Source organism: Gracilinanus agilis, chromosome 3 (assembly GCF_016433145.1).
Source record: "Gracilinanus agilis isolate LMUSP501 chromosome 3, AgileGrace, whole genome shotgun sequence".
Classification (NCBI taxonomy): Eukaryota; Metazoa; Chordata; class Mammalia; order Didelphimorphia; family Didelphidae; genus Gracilinanus; species Gracilinanus agilis.
In genome coordinates this window covers 1,229,392-1,244,267 of record NC_058132.1, presented here as the reverse complement: position 1 = coordinate 1,244,267, position 14,876 = coordinate 1,229,392, and the positions used below count along the sequence as shown (strand labels likewise).

Here is a 14,876-nt window from a genome sequence, read left to right as displayed (position 1 = left end):
CTAAATATTTTCCTGACCTCCAACTCTCCTTTATGGCTTACACCAATCCCTTGCCTACATCTTCTGAGTTGAGAACTTGGTTGTATTTTTCACTTTTAAAAAAATGGACATTCATGAAGAGTTATCTTATTCTCCAGAACTTATAGAGCTCAGATGCCTCCTTTTCTGGCCTCAGTATCAGAGAAAAAGGTCATTCTTCTCCAAGCTAAAGAAAATCTCTTAAGAGGTGCAAAAAAACCCCCATTCCACTCCCTCATCGAAGCCCAGTCTATACCTTCTTCCAGTACCTCATTTTTCTTTCATTTTCACTATTTCCTACACACACTAATGAAATAATGATTCTTTTCCTATGAGAACCAATAAAACCATTTCTCTTTAATGCAACAAAAATTCTCACTTGATCTATTTATCCCAATGAGATAATGCCCAGTATCAGTCCATAGCTTCAGGGCTAACCTGCTAGAGATGGCCATTTGCAGTTAGTTTTGCCAATGCATTTCCCTTGTTTCTTCTGTTATACTTTTTGCCTAATATCCTCAAACTAGAGTTCTTGCAGCTCCAGGCCACTTTCCACAATTAAGACTTCTCTCGTGCTCCTTCACTTTTGTGCCTTCCCTCTCTTTATTCGCTGCAAATGGATTTAATATCTGGAGGGTTTCTACAGAATCGTTGGCCCTCTATTTGCTCCAGTAGATGGTGAGCTCCATGAAAACAGGGTATCCATTGCATGTTTTTCTGTCCCTTATAACTGAGTACAGGACCTGGCACAGAGTAAGCAGTGATACACGTTTCTTGCTAATAAGTTCATATTGGATAACCTAACCCACTTCTGCAGTTTCAGGAGAGTCTCATGTTCTTCCATCCTAAACAATGATTTCTTATGAGGTCACAGGCTGATCTCCTGAAGGGAGCTGAAAGGGCATGTAGTCCACCTCCTTCATGTTTCTGATACCAAACTCAGGCTCAGGGATTCAGTGACTTGCCCAGGAAGCCACTGCTAAAATACCTGAAAAGAACTCCAAGTCGGGTCTTCGTGCCCTCAAATCTAGCCCTTGATTCATTATGGCATATAAAATTCTGGTAACCACAGCTCTCACACACCTCTTCTTGATGTAATGATTAAATTTGGATTTTGACTAAATAAGGGAATTACAAAAAGTGTCTCACCTACACTAAATGCAGATCCAGTGAAATGAAGCTCGCTCCCTGACAGAGTTCCAATCTCCACGTGGAAATCCCAGTCACTCGCTAGCAAGTCTGGTAGGATCCAGGCAAGGGCCCAATGCAGAAAAATCCTCCTGAGCTAAGCTCACTGAGGCAGCACTGAACCCAACAAGAAAGTCTCTGATTTCAAAAAGCTCCAAAGCCAAAAGTAGAAATCCCAAAGCCAAAAACTCCAGTCCAAAGGCCCACAGCTCCAAGTCAAAGTTAAAAAGCCCCAAGGAACCATCCTCCAAAGAAGCCCAAAGGAGAAGATCCAAGGAGCAGAGACTCCAAAGAAGAACTCCAAAGGAGAAGTCTACTGGACAGGAAGTTCAGCACTTTTTATACTCCTTTTTCTACATCCTTTCCTGTCCCTTCTCCACTGTACAGGAACAAATTGCAGTCTTTCAATTTGCCTAGCACTGGGGGCAGGGGTGAGTGGCCTCTGGAGTTGTTACCACTCTAGCAAGTGACTTGTGAAGTCTCATACTTAGTGCCTGGTAAGGTACTAAGTTGGGGTACTTAAGAATTTTATACTTATTGATAGACAAAGAGAATTGGATTCACTCTTCACATGGCTCACTCACCTGGGGAGCAGTTTCTCAGGTCTTCTTGCTCTCGCATCCACGGGGCTTCCCTTTGCTCAAAATAAGAGATCACGTCTTCTCTGGAAACTGCAAGCCCTGGGCATGGGGAATCAGTTAGGGAGGAAGAAGGAGAGAAATTTATCTTTAGGGAAAGACACGTGAATCCAGTCACTCCACTTAGAGAATCCCTCCACGGGATTAGCAGATGAGCCTGCCCTCACCTCATAGCATTGGTAATGCAAGGAACCCAGGACAGGATGTGCCATGTTTTCCTGCTGTGGGACCTGTAATGAGCAACAGCCAAATCCTCTGCCCACTGCCCACCCTGCTGGGTTCAATTCTGGCAGGAACTCCTAAGCACAAGCTGGGTAAAAGAGTTATTGTTCTGGATCAATCTGAAGCCCCAGTCAAAGGGACCTTGTTAAAAAGGAATGAGAGGTATATATGATCTTGATGATAATATATATCTTTGTATATATCCTTTATATATTTCCTCTTCTGGATCTTGGAGATGGATTGTATATAGATCTCAGAGATAGTCTGAATGGAGGAGGGATCAGGTGCCCCAGGCCTAAGCTGGCTATAGTTGGTGAGGAAGCCCACCCTCCCTCACAATAGCTATGGATGTAATCTATGCCTCTCCTCCCTGACAAGCTAGAGCAGCTGTTCCCAAACTTTTTTGGCCTTCCGCCCCCTTTCCAGAAAAAATATTACTTAGCCCCCTGGAAATTATTTTAAAAATTTTAATAGCAATTAATAGGAAAGATAAATGCACCTGTGGTCATCACCGCCCCCCTGGATAGCTGCAGCACCCACCAGGGGAAGGTGGCACCCACTTTGGGAATCACTGAGCTTGACTGAATAAGCCTGTCAGTTACTTCCTTCTAACAGTTGCTCAGGTTAGGGACCCTTGAGAGATTAGAGAGATGATTAATCTCTCTAGACCCCAACCTGAAGTTGGATTAGCTGTTGATAGGCTATTGATTGGGTATTGGAAACATTGTTATCTGACTGCATATTGATCTCCCTTCCCAAGGGCTTTGGTAGAATAACCACTCAGGAAGGTACTTGTTGGTAAATCACTATATTAACTTATTAATGGGGAAAGCCAAACAAGGTAACAGGATTGAGGATGTGGGAACCCTATTGCTATTGATTGGCTACTAAACTAATTGCTGATCAAGACTGGAGATTGCCAGGTTTGCAGAAACTGGAGGTCTTCACCCTCTCACTAACTCTGACCCAACCTGGCCACTGCCACGCCAGAGATTAGGGAAGGCTATTGGTGTTGATGTTGATTGATGATCTATATACTCTCTCAGCTCTACTATCAATGGTGTTGATTGATCACTAGCTCTCTCTCAGTCAGGTACAGGTTACAGTTTTAGGCCTACTCTTTCCATCCTTTACCACTCTCAAGTCCCAAGTTCTTGCTCCAAGGAAGCCTGCTCAAATCAGAGCTCCCAACTGTTGTTCCTTGTGGGTATTTATAGGGTGGGGCCAACCGATTCTTGCCCCTGGTTCAGGGTCCCTGGGAACATTCTGAAACTCTCAACTTCCAGCCCTGCCATTCAAGGTGGCATACATCTTGTTCCAGATAATGATTTTAACAACCTTGAGGGATCAGCTCTTGTCTTATCACCCTGTTAGGAAGAAAGACCCCTACCCCCTTATACTTGATTGGATTTTACTGATAGCATAGGTTTAAGATAATCAATATTGTGATTCTAAAGTGATTAGTATAATTTCATTATAATCTTAATTACAAGGAGTAGAATTCATGATTCTTATAAAGATCTCAAACTAAAGCATAACACTGCTTCTAAGGGGCTTCCAAACCCTCCCTAAGTCATATTTCCCTTCTGTCATGAGATGCTGACCCTATGAGTTCCAGGTCCTGAAATGCTGCATCATGGCCTGATACGGTGCAAGAATGCTCACCCTTTCCTATTTAGAAATAACCATCCGCCCACCAGATCAGATGAGCCTGAGATAATGGTCATCAGTCTTTCTTAATAAGAGAATTGTCTTGTGGTTTTCCTAAAGGAACTCACCAATCAGCTGTGCAGTTGGGTAACAGTTTCTAAAAAAGATCTGCAGGATGCTGTGTCTTAAGATATAAGTTATCAACCTTGTTTGGAAATATTCACTTTGTGTATAAACCAGGTCTCTTCGGCCATGCATTTGTCTCTCACCGGGGCCCAACTATGTAACATGTGAGATTCCATGTTTATCTGGGAGACTTGGCCCTCTTCCAATCAACTCTAAAATTCTCCCTTGACTTGGGAGAAATTTGGCTTTTTGACTTTATTTACCTAAATTATCTATATCAGAGCAGTGGGATAAAAATTTCCACAACAGTTATGGCAACTCTGGTGGGACTAGGGTGACAGCTCTGTCACCTCTGGGGGAGGGGGGGTCCCTCCTTCGTACAGAAAATATTGATCTCCAAAAGAGCGCCTATAGGATCTATTTTTTTCTCCCATTTCTTTTCGGTGTGAAGAAAGGCTACTTCTCAGCAGGCTAGGTAACAGCTCCTCTACTCCACAAGGACCCTGTGATCCAAGTCAGGTAAGAAATCGGGAATTCTTCAAGGCTGCAGACTTGGAGATATTCCCAGAATTATTTTCCATTTCCTTCCATTAGACTAAAGTTTGTTATAAGTTAGGAGCGTGCGAAATAGAGAAACTTGAAAGCTTTTTTCCTTAAATATTTAGGTTATTAATGAAGGTTATTAATGTTTATGTATTTCTGAGCTAAATGATACATGAATTGGTATAGAAAAATTAAGAGTATCTCTCTGGGTTGCTTGCTTAACTGTTCTGTTCTCTGGTAACTGAGACTTCTGAGTTTTTAGTGAAGGGAGAGCAGGCTCCTTGAACGACTAATGTGGTGTTTTTGTTTTCTTAATTGGTTCACGTTTAAAAATTGTGTGTGACCTATGCTTGGGAAAGAAGTTTTGGGGAAGATGAGTTAAGGGCTGGATTCAGTGGCCAGAGAGGGTCACTGGCTAGGTCTCTGCCGGGGGGACTTTCATCTTGGATTGTAAAGTTCTCACTCACAGTGGTAGTTTCTTTTTTGTTTTTTTTTTTAGGCAATTTAGTGTATTGTGGAATGCCATGAGAGAATCTGGAACTCCCAAGGGGGCCAGTCATAGTCGTGCTGGGCTCTTCGACAAAAAAAAACTTTGCAAAGGCTTTTCAGCTTAACTTCCTGTTTGGGTGTTCCTGAGAAGCTTCATGTGTCACACAGGGTCTAGGGCACACGAAGGGCGAACGTTTCTTCTTGACAAGCTTTGTGACCCTGAAGGGAGGGACCCCTCCCATATATGGGCTCTAGACTTTCAAGGGGACCAATTCCAGAAGGTTCCCCCCGGACCCAGTGATGGGCAAACTTTTTAAAGAAGGGCCAAAGGAAAGGAAACGTTCTATCCTGCTTGTGCGACATTATTCCTGATCTGATGAATGCAATGAGTAGGATACAATACAAAGGAACTTCGAAAGAGCTGCCTTAGAACATTTCAGGGGGCCATAGCTGGCCCACGGGCCGTAGTTTGCCCATCAGTGCCCTAGAAAGATTTTTAAAAGCTTGAAATAATGGAAAACTGCCTATTGAAAAAGGAAAGGATAAGGACAAATCTATTATCTATTAAATGTTTTCTTTGGTTTGAAAAGCCCTTAAGAACTTCTGGCCAAATTTGTGGACTCTAAATTAAACCTTCTTAAAGAAACTGGAAAATTGGAAACAACTTGAAAGTTTAGAGTAATGGAAACATCTAGTTAAAGTGATTAAAAAGTTAATGGAGGGGGCAGCTGGGTAGCTCAGTGGATGGAGAGCCAGGCCTACAGACGGGAGGTCCTAGGTTCAAATCCGGCCTCAGACACTTCCCAGCTGTGTGACCCTGGGCAAGTCACTTGACCCCCATGGCCCACCCTGACCACTCTTCCACCTATAAGTCAATACACAGAAGTTAAGGGTTTAAAATAAAAAAAAAATTAAATAAAAAAAAGTTAATGGAGCAGGCAGAAGAGGTGAAGAAAATTGATTTTTGAGAATTTTTTCCCCCTAATTTGCCTAATTTTGAAAACAGGATTTCAAACTCCCTTTTGCCCCCTCCTTCTTACTAGTCTGAAACTGGGAGGGAGAAGCACAATGTCCAAAACTGGGAAGCTGGCCAAATGCCTGGGAAAGTGGCCAGTTTCTGGGAATGCTGTCAAGATCTAAAGTGGGAAGTGAAAACTTCTTAGGATCCTGCTTAGAATCAAGTGGAGTGTGCAGACTGAGTAAAGAACTTGGACTATTTGAATCCCCGATCCAGAAATTGATCAGGCAATCAAGGGATTGATTTCTTCGACTATTGATAAGCCCCAAAAGGAACCAATCTCTCTTTCTACTATTCTTGATCAGGCCATAGTGAATTGTGACGAAAGTTTAGCTGATGCCAGGAATAACTTAATAAGGGGAATGTAAGGAAGTTTATGACAGGCCGTGTAAGGGTGCTAAAAGGTTTGCTAGGCTAGATCCTATTAACTCTAGGGATGGCAGTAATCAATGCGGCCTTTGTAAGCCAAGTACTGTCCAGACTGGCATAAGAAGCCAACAGGTGAACGGAAGGCCATGACTTTGTATGTGTTTGAAGGGAAAGATGAAGAGAAAGGTAGAGAAGCTGCTTCTAAGCCAGGCTCTGCTTCAAGAAAGATAGTTGCCTACAGCATAGTGCTTTTAGGCGGAAAGAGTGTGTCCTAGGAGAAGGATTTAGCAGATGAGAACTTTAGGAACAGAAGTGTAACTACTTGGCTGAAAAACCAAAATTAGCTCCAAATTGGAGGTGAGAATCCACAAATTCAGAATTGGAAACTCAAATACAGGGATTAGAATTTTTAGACCAGAGATGTTGATCCCCCCAAATGGAAGAGGCCTCTCCATCATGATGGGGTGAGGGAGGGGCAGTTTGGAGGCAGGCTTCGGGACTCACAAGAAAGGCTTTCCGGATGCCAAGAATGATTCTGAAACTGTCGTTACTGTTTTGCTCAATCTGTCTGTTCTAGCCTCTCCCCTTCCCTAAGAGGATTTGTATATCGGAGTGGTGAAGATTACTTGTTTAACGAACACAAAAGTTTCACTCTCTGTTCTTAAAATTATTCCTAAGGATAAAGTTGAAATAGCTGGTTAAGATCACGTCCAGAAGTGAACATTGGTCCCTTTATAATAATGCATTCTTATTGGAGATTTAATGTGTAAACGAAATATTGTCATTCTTTGTATGTTTGATAACAATCTTGTATCGAATGCACATGAGGAAAATTTGTTCACTCCTGTTTTTGTAAATGTTTAAGTGAATACTGTATTGAGGACTTGCCTGAGGTCTCTTCAGAAGGATGATGATTTTCCTGATTTTCCTATTCCTATTCCTTACTTCAAGAGATTTGGACAACTTTCTCTACTGATGTGTTGTTAAAATCAGCTATGTCAATCTCTACTGTTACTAGAGGAGAGGAACCACCATCTGTGCCTCAGTATCCTCTATCTAAAGAAGCAATTACAGGAATTGCTCCCATAATTCAGTCACTGATTAAACAAGGAATTGTTGTTCCATGCAGATCGGAAGCTAATACTTCTACGCTTCCAGTTAAAAAATGTAAACTGACACTGAAGGTAAGCCAAAATATGTGTATATGTTGATCTGTTCAGGATTTGAGAGCAAGTAATAGCTTCGTGGTTCCTCTCCACCTTGTTGTGTTTAACCCCGTAACTACTGCGTCCTCTATTCCTCGTGACGCTCCCTGCTTTTCGGTTTTTGATCTGTGTGCTGCCTTCCATTTTATTCCTATTAGCCCAGAATTTCAATGCCTGTTTGCATGTTCCTGGCCTGGTCATTAATATACCATTATAAGGCTTATACAGAGATTTGGCAATTCAACAACTGTGTCCTCCCAGATTCTACAGCGAGATTTGTTTACCATCACTTTTAAAAGCTCTACTTTAGTTCAATACGCAGATGACTTGCTACTAGCTTCATCAGACCAGGAAACCTGTTTTCAAGATGGCTGTCATCTGGTTCCAGAACTCACTCAAAAGGAACAGGAGATTTTGAAGAACAAGGTACGGTGATGTATGGCACAAGTAGGATATTTGAGTTTTATCTTATCACCAGGAAAAAGAACTATTTCACCAAAGAGGGTTTGGGCTTGCAGAACCTATCCATCCCTAAGCCCAAGAAGCAGGCACAGACTATATCAGATGCAGCAAGTTATTGGTGGCCTGGGATACCAGCCTATGGGAAATTGTTAAGCCTCTCACTGAGCCTCTGGAGAATGGAACCAAAACAGCTCCTGGTTCGGAGGGAGTTAGCAAAGGCACTCATGACTGCACCCGCCCTCTGGCTTCCTAATATTCTAAGCCTCTCACTCCGTATATGCACAAGAGGAGGGGAGCGGCATCTGGAGCTCTGACTCAAGCTTGTGCTTTTTCCTAACTAACGCCCTGTAGCTTCCTACACATTTTCAGAGAAGAGGCTCCCTAGAAATGAAGTGACTCTGTTAGCAAATAAATGAGAAGATCACCATAAAGAAATGCGACACCTTAAATCCTTCCACATGAACCTTTGCATAACTGTGGCCATCGTAGAAAATGTCGAGTGTCACTCTTCTTTCTGCTCGTTTCTTCCCCCCTAACTTAATGTGGTACCCCTGTGGGAAACTTTTCCTACTACCTCACTTCATCAGTAACTCCCCATGGTTGTTTTATTAGCCTACGATTGATCAGATGCCCTCCAAAGGATGCCAGTTTGCCTCTGTTTTCAGTCTAAGAAAATCGAGTTCCCGAGTCCTTTTTTTAGGACCGATTTTTCTATTGCTACTGTTCTACCCTTCTTGTGTAATCAGACATACCAGGAGTACGCTAAGAGTCATCTGTCTTATTGGACCACCCCGTTTTTCCTTGCCATTCTTTGTTAAAATGTCAGACGCAGGAACTATCCTTTTTACTGTTTTGAGATCACAGACAATTCCTTTGCTCAATGGGTGATCACTGTTGACAATCACGAAGAATATACACACAGCCAGACAGGAATTAGCTGTTCCTTTCATGCTCAGGCCTATTCTACTTCCCAACCAAATGGTATAGATCTAGCTGTCACGGCCCATCTTCTATAATGTCCACGCAGACACTGCCTCCTGACAGGTAGACGAGTCCACTAGTCTTATGAGGAGGGATAATAGGTGGAAATGGAAAGTGGAAAATGAAAAATTAGACAAGCAAAGTTCAGCCACAACAAACACTTCCCTTAGACTGAATTCATCAATGACCAACACCTCCTCCAAACAGAATTCCACTCTGCATGTACATAGTGCTCCTGTCAGATTCACCCTAGATTCGGCTAAAACCTGCTAGTCCATTTTGCCATTCCTATTTGAGGAGGGCAATACATCATGCAGAGTCCACAACTTTCAGGAAGTACAGACCATCGTAGGGAAAGAACCAACCACTCTCTAGAGCACTTGGGCTCTAACTATGTTGAGTTTACTCTTGTTGTCTTAAATCCTGGAAAGGGATCATCTGGAACTTCCTGATGAGGTTGGTTGTCCTAAGTGTGAGCCTGGTATATGTCATCCTGGTCTATTTTGCAGGTCCCAAAGGAGTACCGACTGTATTATTTGAACTCAAATCGAATATTGTTGGAATTCTATGGACTTTGTCCTTTCCCTTAGAAACATTCTACAGATATCTTGGACTGGGGATGTGATGACTCCTGAGACAAATCAACCCACTACGGGAACTGTATCTTTTAGCTCTGCACTTCCTGATCCTGTATCCGAATCTATTTCTCTGGAAAGATGACAACATTGATTACCTAGTGCTTTTAAAGTCAGATACATGTCTAATCTATGGGATGGGTTTGGGAAAAGGTAGGATGTCCCATGGGGTGTAGCTGTCAGGAGGCCTCCTGTGAGGATACTCAAAAGACACCCCTGTCTTCAGTCTCTCCTTGATGGTCATCATTGTCACTCACTTCCTCATGGCCCTTTTTCGCTTTGAATATATATATATATATATAAATTAAATGTCTATTATTGCTCTTATGAACATTAGCAAGTGACCTCACAATGGCAACACCAGTACCTCCTGCTGTCCCTGCTCTTGTGGCTGATTTTGTGAGCTACAAACTTAAACAGAAAGGTTAGGATGACTTCTTGGGTCCACAAGAGAACTTCTTTGCAGCTGGACCCTCACTAGAGCCTCTCCATTTGGCCATGCCTTCTGCTGGAGATCACTACGAACCCTTCCGTAACGACACACCGATTGATTTCGACTGTGCGAGGAGGTCTTTTTATCGCGCCGCAGACGAGATTTTTGAACAAGGGATCACCTGGGGATGCATAGTGGGTTTTTTCTATGACGGCGCTGCCTTGGGTCCCTGCTGTATTGGTTCCACAAGAAGTTCACAGATTCAGCTAGTCAAGAAATGGATGGTGACTTACATAGAGACTAACTTGATGGATAGGGTCTACCAAAGCGGTGGATGGGACAGATCTATCATGTTAGAAGAAGGAAGACGTCCCAATACCCAAATGCTGCAAGATTGTGTTAACGGTGGGATCATATACTGTTATTGAAGCTAACGAATGGACGCTCAATCTCCCATGTACTTACAGAAGTGTGCCTTTTGGCATTATCCTATAGAACCTTGCTCTGGTTTTAGATCATAAAGGATCCTGCTGGAAGAGCTCTTTTCTTTGGATCAGAGGAGGGATAATGTCTGGAAGAAAAATCCCTTGATTGGATTTTAGTGATAGTGATAAGTTTAAGATAATCAATATTGTGATTCTAAAGTGATTAGTATAATTCCATTATAATCTTAATTACAAGGAGTAGAATTCATGATTTTTATAAAGATCTCAAACTAAAGCATAACACTGCTTCTAAGAGATGCTGACCGTATGAGTTCCAGGTCCTGAAATGATGCATCATGGCCTGATATGGAGCAACAATGCACAACCCTCCCATTCTGGAAATAACCATCATTCCCAACTCGATCAGAGGAGCCCTGAGGAAATGGTCATCAGTATTTCTTAATAAAGGAATTGTCTTGTGGTTTTCCTAAAGGAACTCACCAATCAGCTGTGGAGTTGGGAAACAGTTTCTAAAAAAGATCTACAGGATGCTGTGTCTTAAGATATAAGTTATCAGCCTTGTTTGGAAATATTCACTTTGTGTATAAACCAGGTCTCTGAGGCTGTGCATTTGTCTCTCGCTGGGGTCCAACTATGTAACGTTTGAGATTCCATGTTTATCTGGGAGACTTGGCCCTCTTCTAATCAACAATAAAATTCTACCTTGACTTGGAGAAATTTGGCTTTTTTACTTTATTTACCGAAATTGTCTATATCAGAGCAGTGGGATAAAAATTTCCAAGACAGCCCAAATGCTCCTAAATCCCCAAAACTTATATAAATTTTGCGTACTTCTCAATTGGGGAGTTTCTGCCTTTTCTACTGAGTGACTGTCAAACTGTTATGATTAAAATGGATATAGATGGATATTAAAAGAATTATTAACATTTTAATTAAGGCCATGTTGGAAAAATAAAGAAGACCACTCGCCTGCTATTATTTAATTCAAATCCTCTGCCATGATTTCTGCCCAACTGGCTCCCTTGTACCAAAGAGAGCACCTCCAATCACCTCAGGAGTCTTATACTGTTCTTTTACGTAATCACACTTCCTGTCTACCAGCATTATAAGAAGAATCATGAGAAATGTAGTTTCCAAGTCCCCTAAACATCCACAGGAAGTTTGTCATATATCTAAATATTTAAAACTCAAATGAATCCCAAAGAAATCTCAAAAGAACCCCCCAAATTCCAAATAACACATTATTCAACAAATCCTCATTGGTTCCAATTCTCAGCTAGAACATTATTCCTGAAAATGACTGAGGAATATAAACAGGATGCTTATAAGGACTCCTGAACAACAGCTTCCACAGCATTTATTTTGGGAGAGAGGAGGGAGAAGATCATGAAACCAATTTGGAATTAGAAAATTTGTTTCTGGTGCATTTCCTTTGTAGAAGGATGGACTCATTCCATAGTTTGCCAATATTGCAAAATGAGAGGCAGTTAGAAGTGCAGTGGATAGAGACCTGAGGTTCCAGTCAACAAGATATCAGTTTAAATCTGGCCACAAACAATAACAAAGTCTATGCCTCATGACAAGCCACTTAATCTAATCACTATTTCCCCAACTGAAAATGGGGATAATTGTGTGGGAAGAAGTGACATAATATTAAAAAAAAAAAAAAAAAAACCCTGGCAAAGCACCTGGCCGAGACAAGGTCATTATAAATGTTTATTTCCTTCCTTCTATTTCTTATCAGCTGTGCTGGAAGTTTAGGGCAATTAGGAAGGAAGATTAAGGACAAATCTGCTCTACGAGGGACACCTAGGACCTATGAGCTGTTAAGAATATTCTTAAGCTGTATAGGTAAAACTATTTTGTAGGCAGTGGATAGAAGGCCAGAAGCAGTTTGAAACACCACCAACAATGTTTATTCTAAGGAGAAAAAGGGATAGGAAATGGAGGTAGGAAAATGGAGAATAGAGCTCTAATATAGTAATTTATGCCTATAAATCTTTTAAAAACCCTATACTAAAGTTCTAATAAAACCCTATAATCTAACTGCTCTCTTTGCAGCTTCTTCTTCCCTGACAGAGCAGGCCTACATAAAGCTACTCTCACTGACTAAAGATATAATTTCTCTATCTCATCCTAAATTAACGCAATAAGTTTTTGCCTTCCCTTAACCTCCTTAAATCCGTTTTTCTCAACTTCCAATTTACACAAGCCTTCAGATCTCTGGACAGAGAGCCCAACAGCACTTCTGTTCTCTGAGACAGCCAGAGAAGATGGAACCCAGAACTCACTCCCTTTAGTTTTTCTTGTCAGCCTCTTAAAGAAACGGAGTAATTTTGAGAAGACTTCTGCTCTTAAAGAGACAGAGTAAAATGTATATAACTTCTTCTAATCTAGAACTTTCTGCTCCTGAGACAGAGTGAAATTAAGAAATTCCTTATAACAGAGCTAAATCTTTATGCTGATTGTAGAGAAAAATATTCCAAATACTAGATCCATTCTAAAGATGAAAAAGTTATAAGGAAAACCTGCCTGAACAGTTTTCAGAGATTTTTTTGGGAGACCAAATTCAGGTTCAGGTAAAGGTGAGTCCAAATAATGTTTGAGATTAGGTCCATGTCTGAGATTCTTGAACATTATTTTAATTTCTGATCTTCTGATCTGAAGCTCCCTAGACTTGATAAAGAGACAGTTTCAGGAGCACCAAAGGAAACCTCCAAGTTCCTATTACACAATGCCAAGTTATTTTATAGGAAAACTAGGCAGCAGGAAGTCCCCGTTTCTTGGACTCAGGAAACTAGCATTTTTCCCTTTCTTATAACTCAGAAATAGTTGAAATGTTGCCTACTATTAACAAAGATATATTACTGGATCGCAGACTCATTTACCAGGGAGAATTGTCCTCACCCACAGAGAGCAGGTTCCAGGCATTCTCCAGCACCACTTCTTTGTACAGCTCCTTCTGGGGAGGGGCCAAGAGGCGCCACTCCTCCTGGGTGAAGTCCACAGCCACATCCTTGAATGTCACCACCTCCTAAATCATCAAAAGTCATAGCACATAGGCCTGAAATACACGTCAGGATTAATAACTCTCATCTATTACAGGAGGAAACCAAAGCACAGAGAAGGTCTGGCCCCTAACCCTAACCCTAACCCTAACCCTAACCCTTTATGAGGGTCAGAGTCCACACTTGAAACCACAGTCTTTAAGAGCTCAGTGGAGTTCAGTTGAGAAAACAGATATCATTAGAAAAAAGACCAGGAGCGATTAACTATGAATTGTGACTACGACCTCCCCTAACTCCCTCAAAATTACATTAGTATCACCAGTTTTTACTAATTTACTTATTTTGTGATCATAGACCTTCAATTTTCGAAAATAAATCATTTTTTTAAGTAAATCACACAGCTGGTATAGCTTTGCTCCCCCACCCAATGTTGTATTGTGTGAAACTGGTATTCAAACACACCCATGTATTTTTAGTACACAATCTATTTCACATCTTTTTAGAATTTCTGTTGTCTCTACCTGATGCTTAGGCATACTTGATGCTTAGGAAGATTTGATTTTTTTTGAGCAACTTGAAAAAGCGTATCTTTAGCAACAAGATTGTGGGTATATAAGGAGGCCCCTCACAAGGCTCAGGGTCTTTGGTTCCTGACAGGAGTCTGACTTCATTAGAAGAGCAGCCCCTCTCTCAATAAATAGGCTAGACTCTGTTTCACTTTTTTGGGTCTCAGCTAATAAATTTTCACCACATAATGAATCTTCCTATGAAATCATGGAGCAAGTCTGTGTTCTATCTGTGAGGTGTGTGGATCTGGGGAGGAGGAAAGAGAGAGCGAGGTAAAAATTCTTTCTTACTAGAACTTATAAGTTACATGTTCTAAACAAAAATCTGAGAAGAGTTTGTGAGAATCTTTCAAGTGCTGTATATTCTGGAGGGAAGAGAGTTCTACAGGATGCCTTAAAAGAGAACAAAGCAACAGAAAAGTTCTAGTTTGTTTTCTGCATGACTGAAATCAAATCTGATCTGCTGGACTTGACTGAGTGATCTGGGTTGGTTTTTAGTCAAGTGAAGGATTCTTGTCTGTTGTTACATTCAGATCTTGAGTTTAGGACTCTTTCCAGTGAAAATGTTTTGCTTTATGATTGCTTCCATTTGTATATGGCATATATTTTTAAATTATGCTTCGTAATACAAAAATAAAAGTGATTATGATGGAGAAGGGAGAGTTCCTTTATTCAATTAAACAAGCAATATTTAATTAATTTGTGTTTCTCCTGAGCTTATTCATAAGAAAAAATGTCACTTTGTTTATAAGAAAGAAAAGATTTAAAGATACAGGTAGGGGGCAGCTGGGTAGCTCAGTGGAGTGAGAGCCAGGCCTAGAGACAGGAGGTCCTAGGTTCAAATCCGGCCTCAGCCACTTCCCAGCTGTGTGACCCTGG

At 41.3% G+C, this 14,876-nt stretch overlaps 1 pseudogene; it reads right to left on the bottom strand.

Moving 5' to 3' along the window:
• Positions 1-13,402, bottom strand: part of LOC123239262 — a 174,521-nt pseudogene extending 161,119 nt beyond the window's left edge.
• Between the last annotated feature and the right edge of the window lie 1,474 nt (positions 13,403-14,876).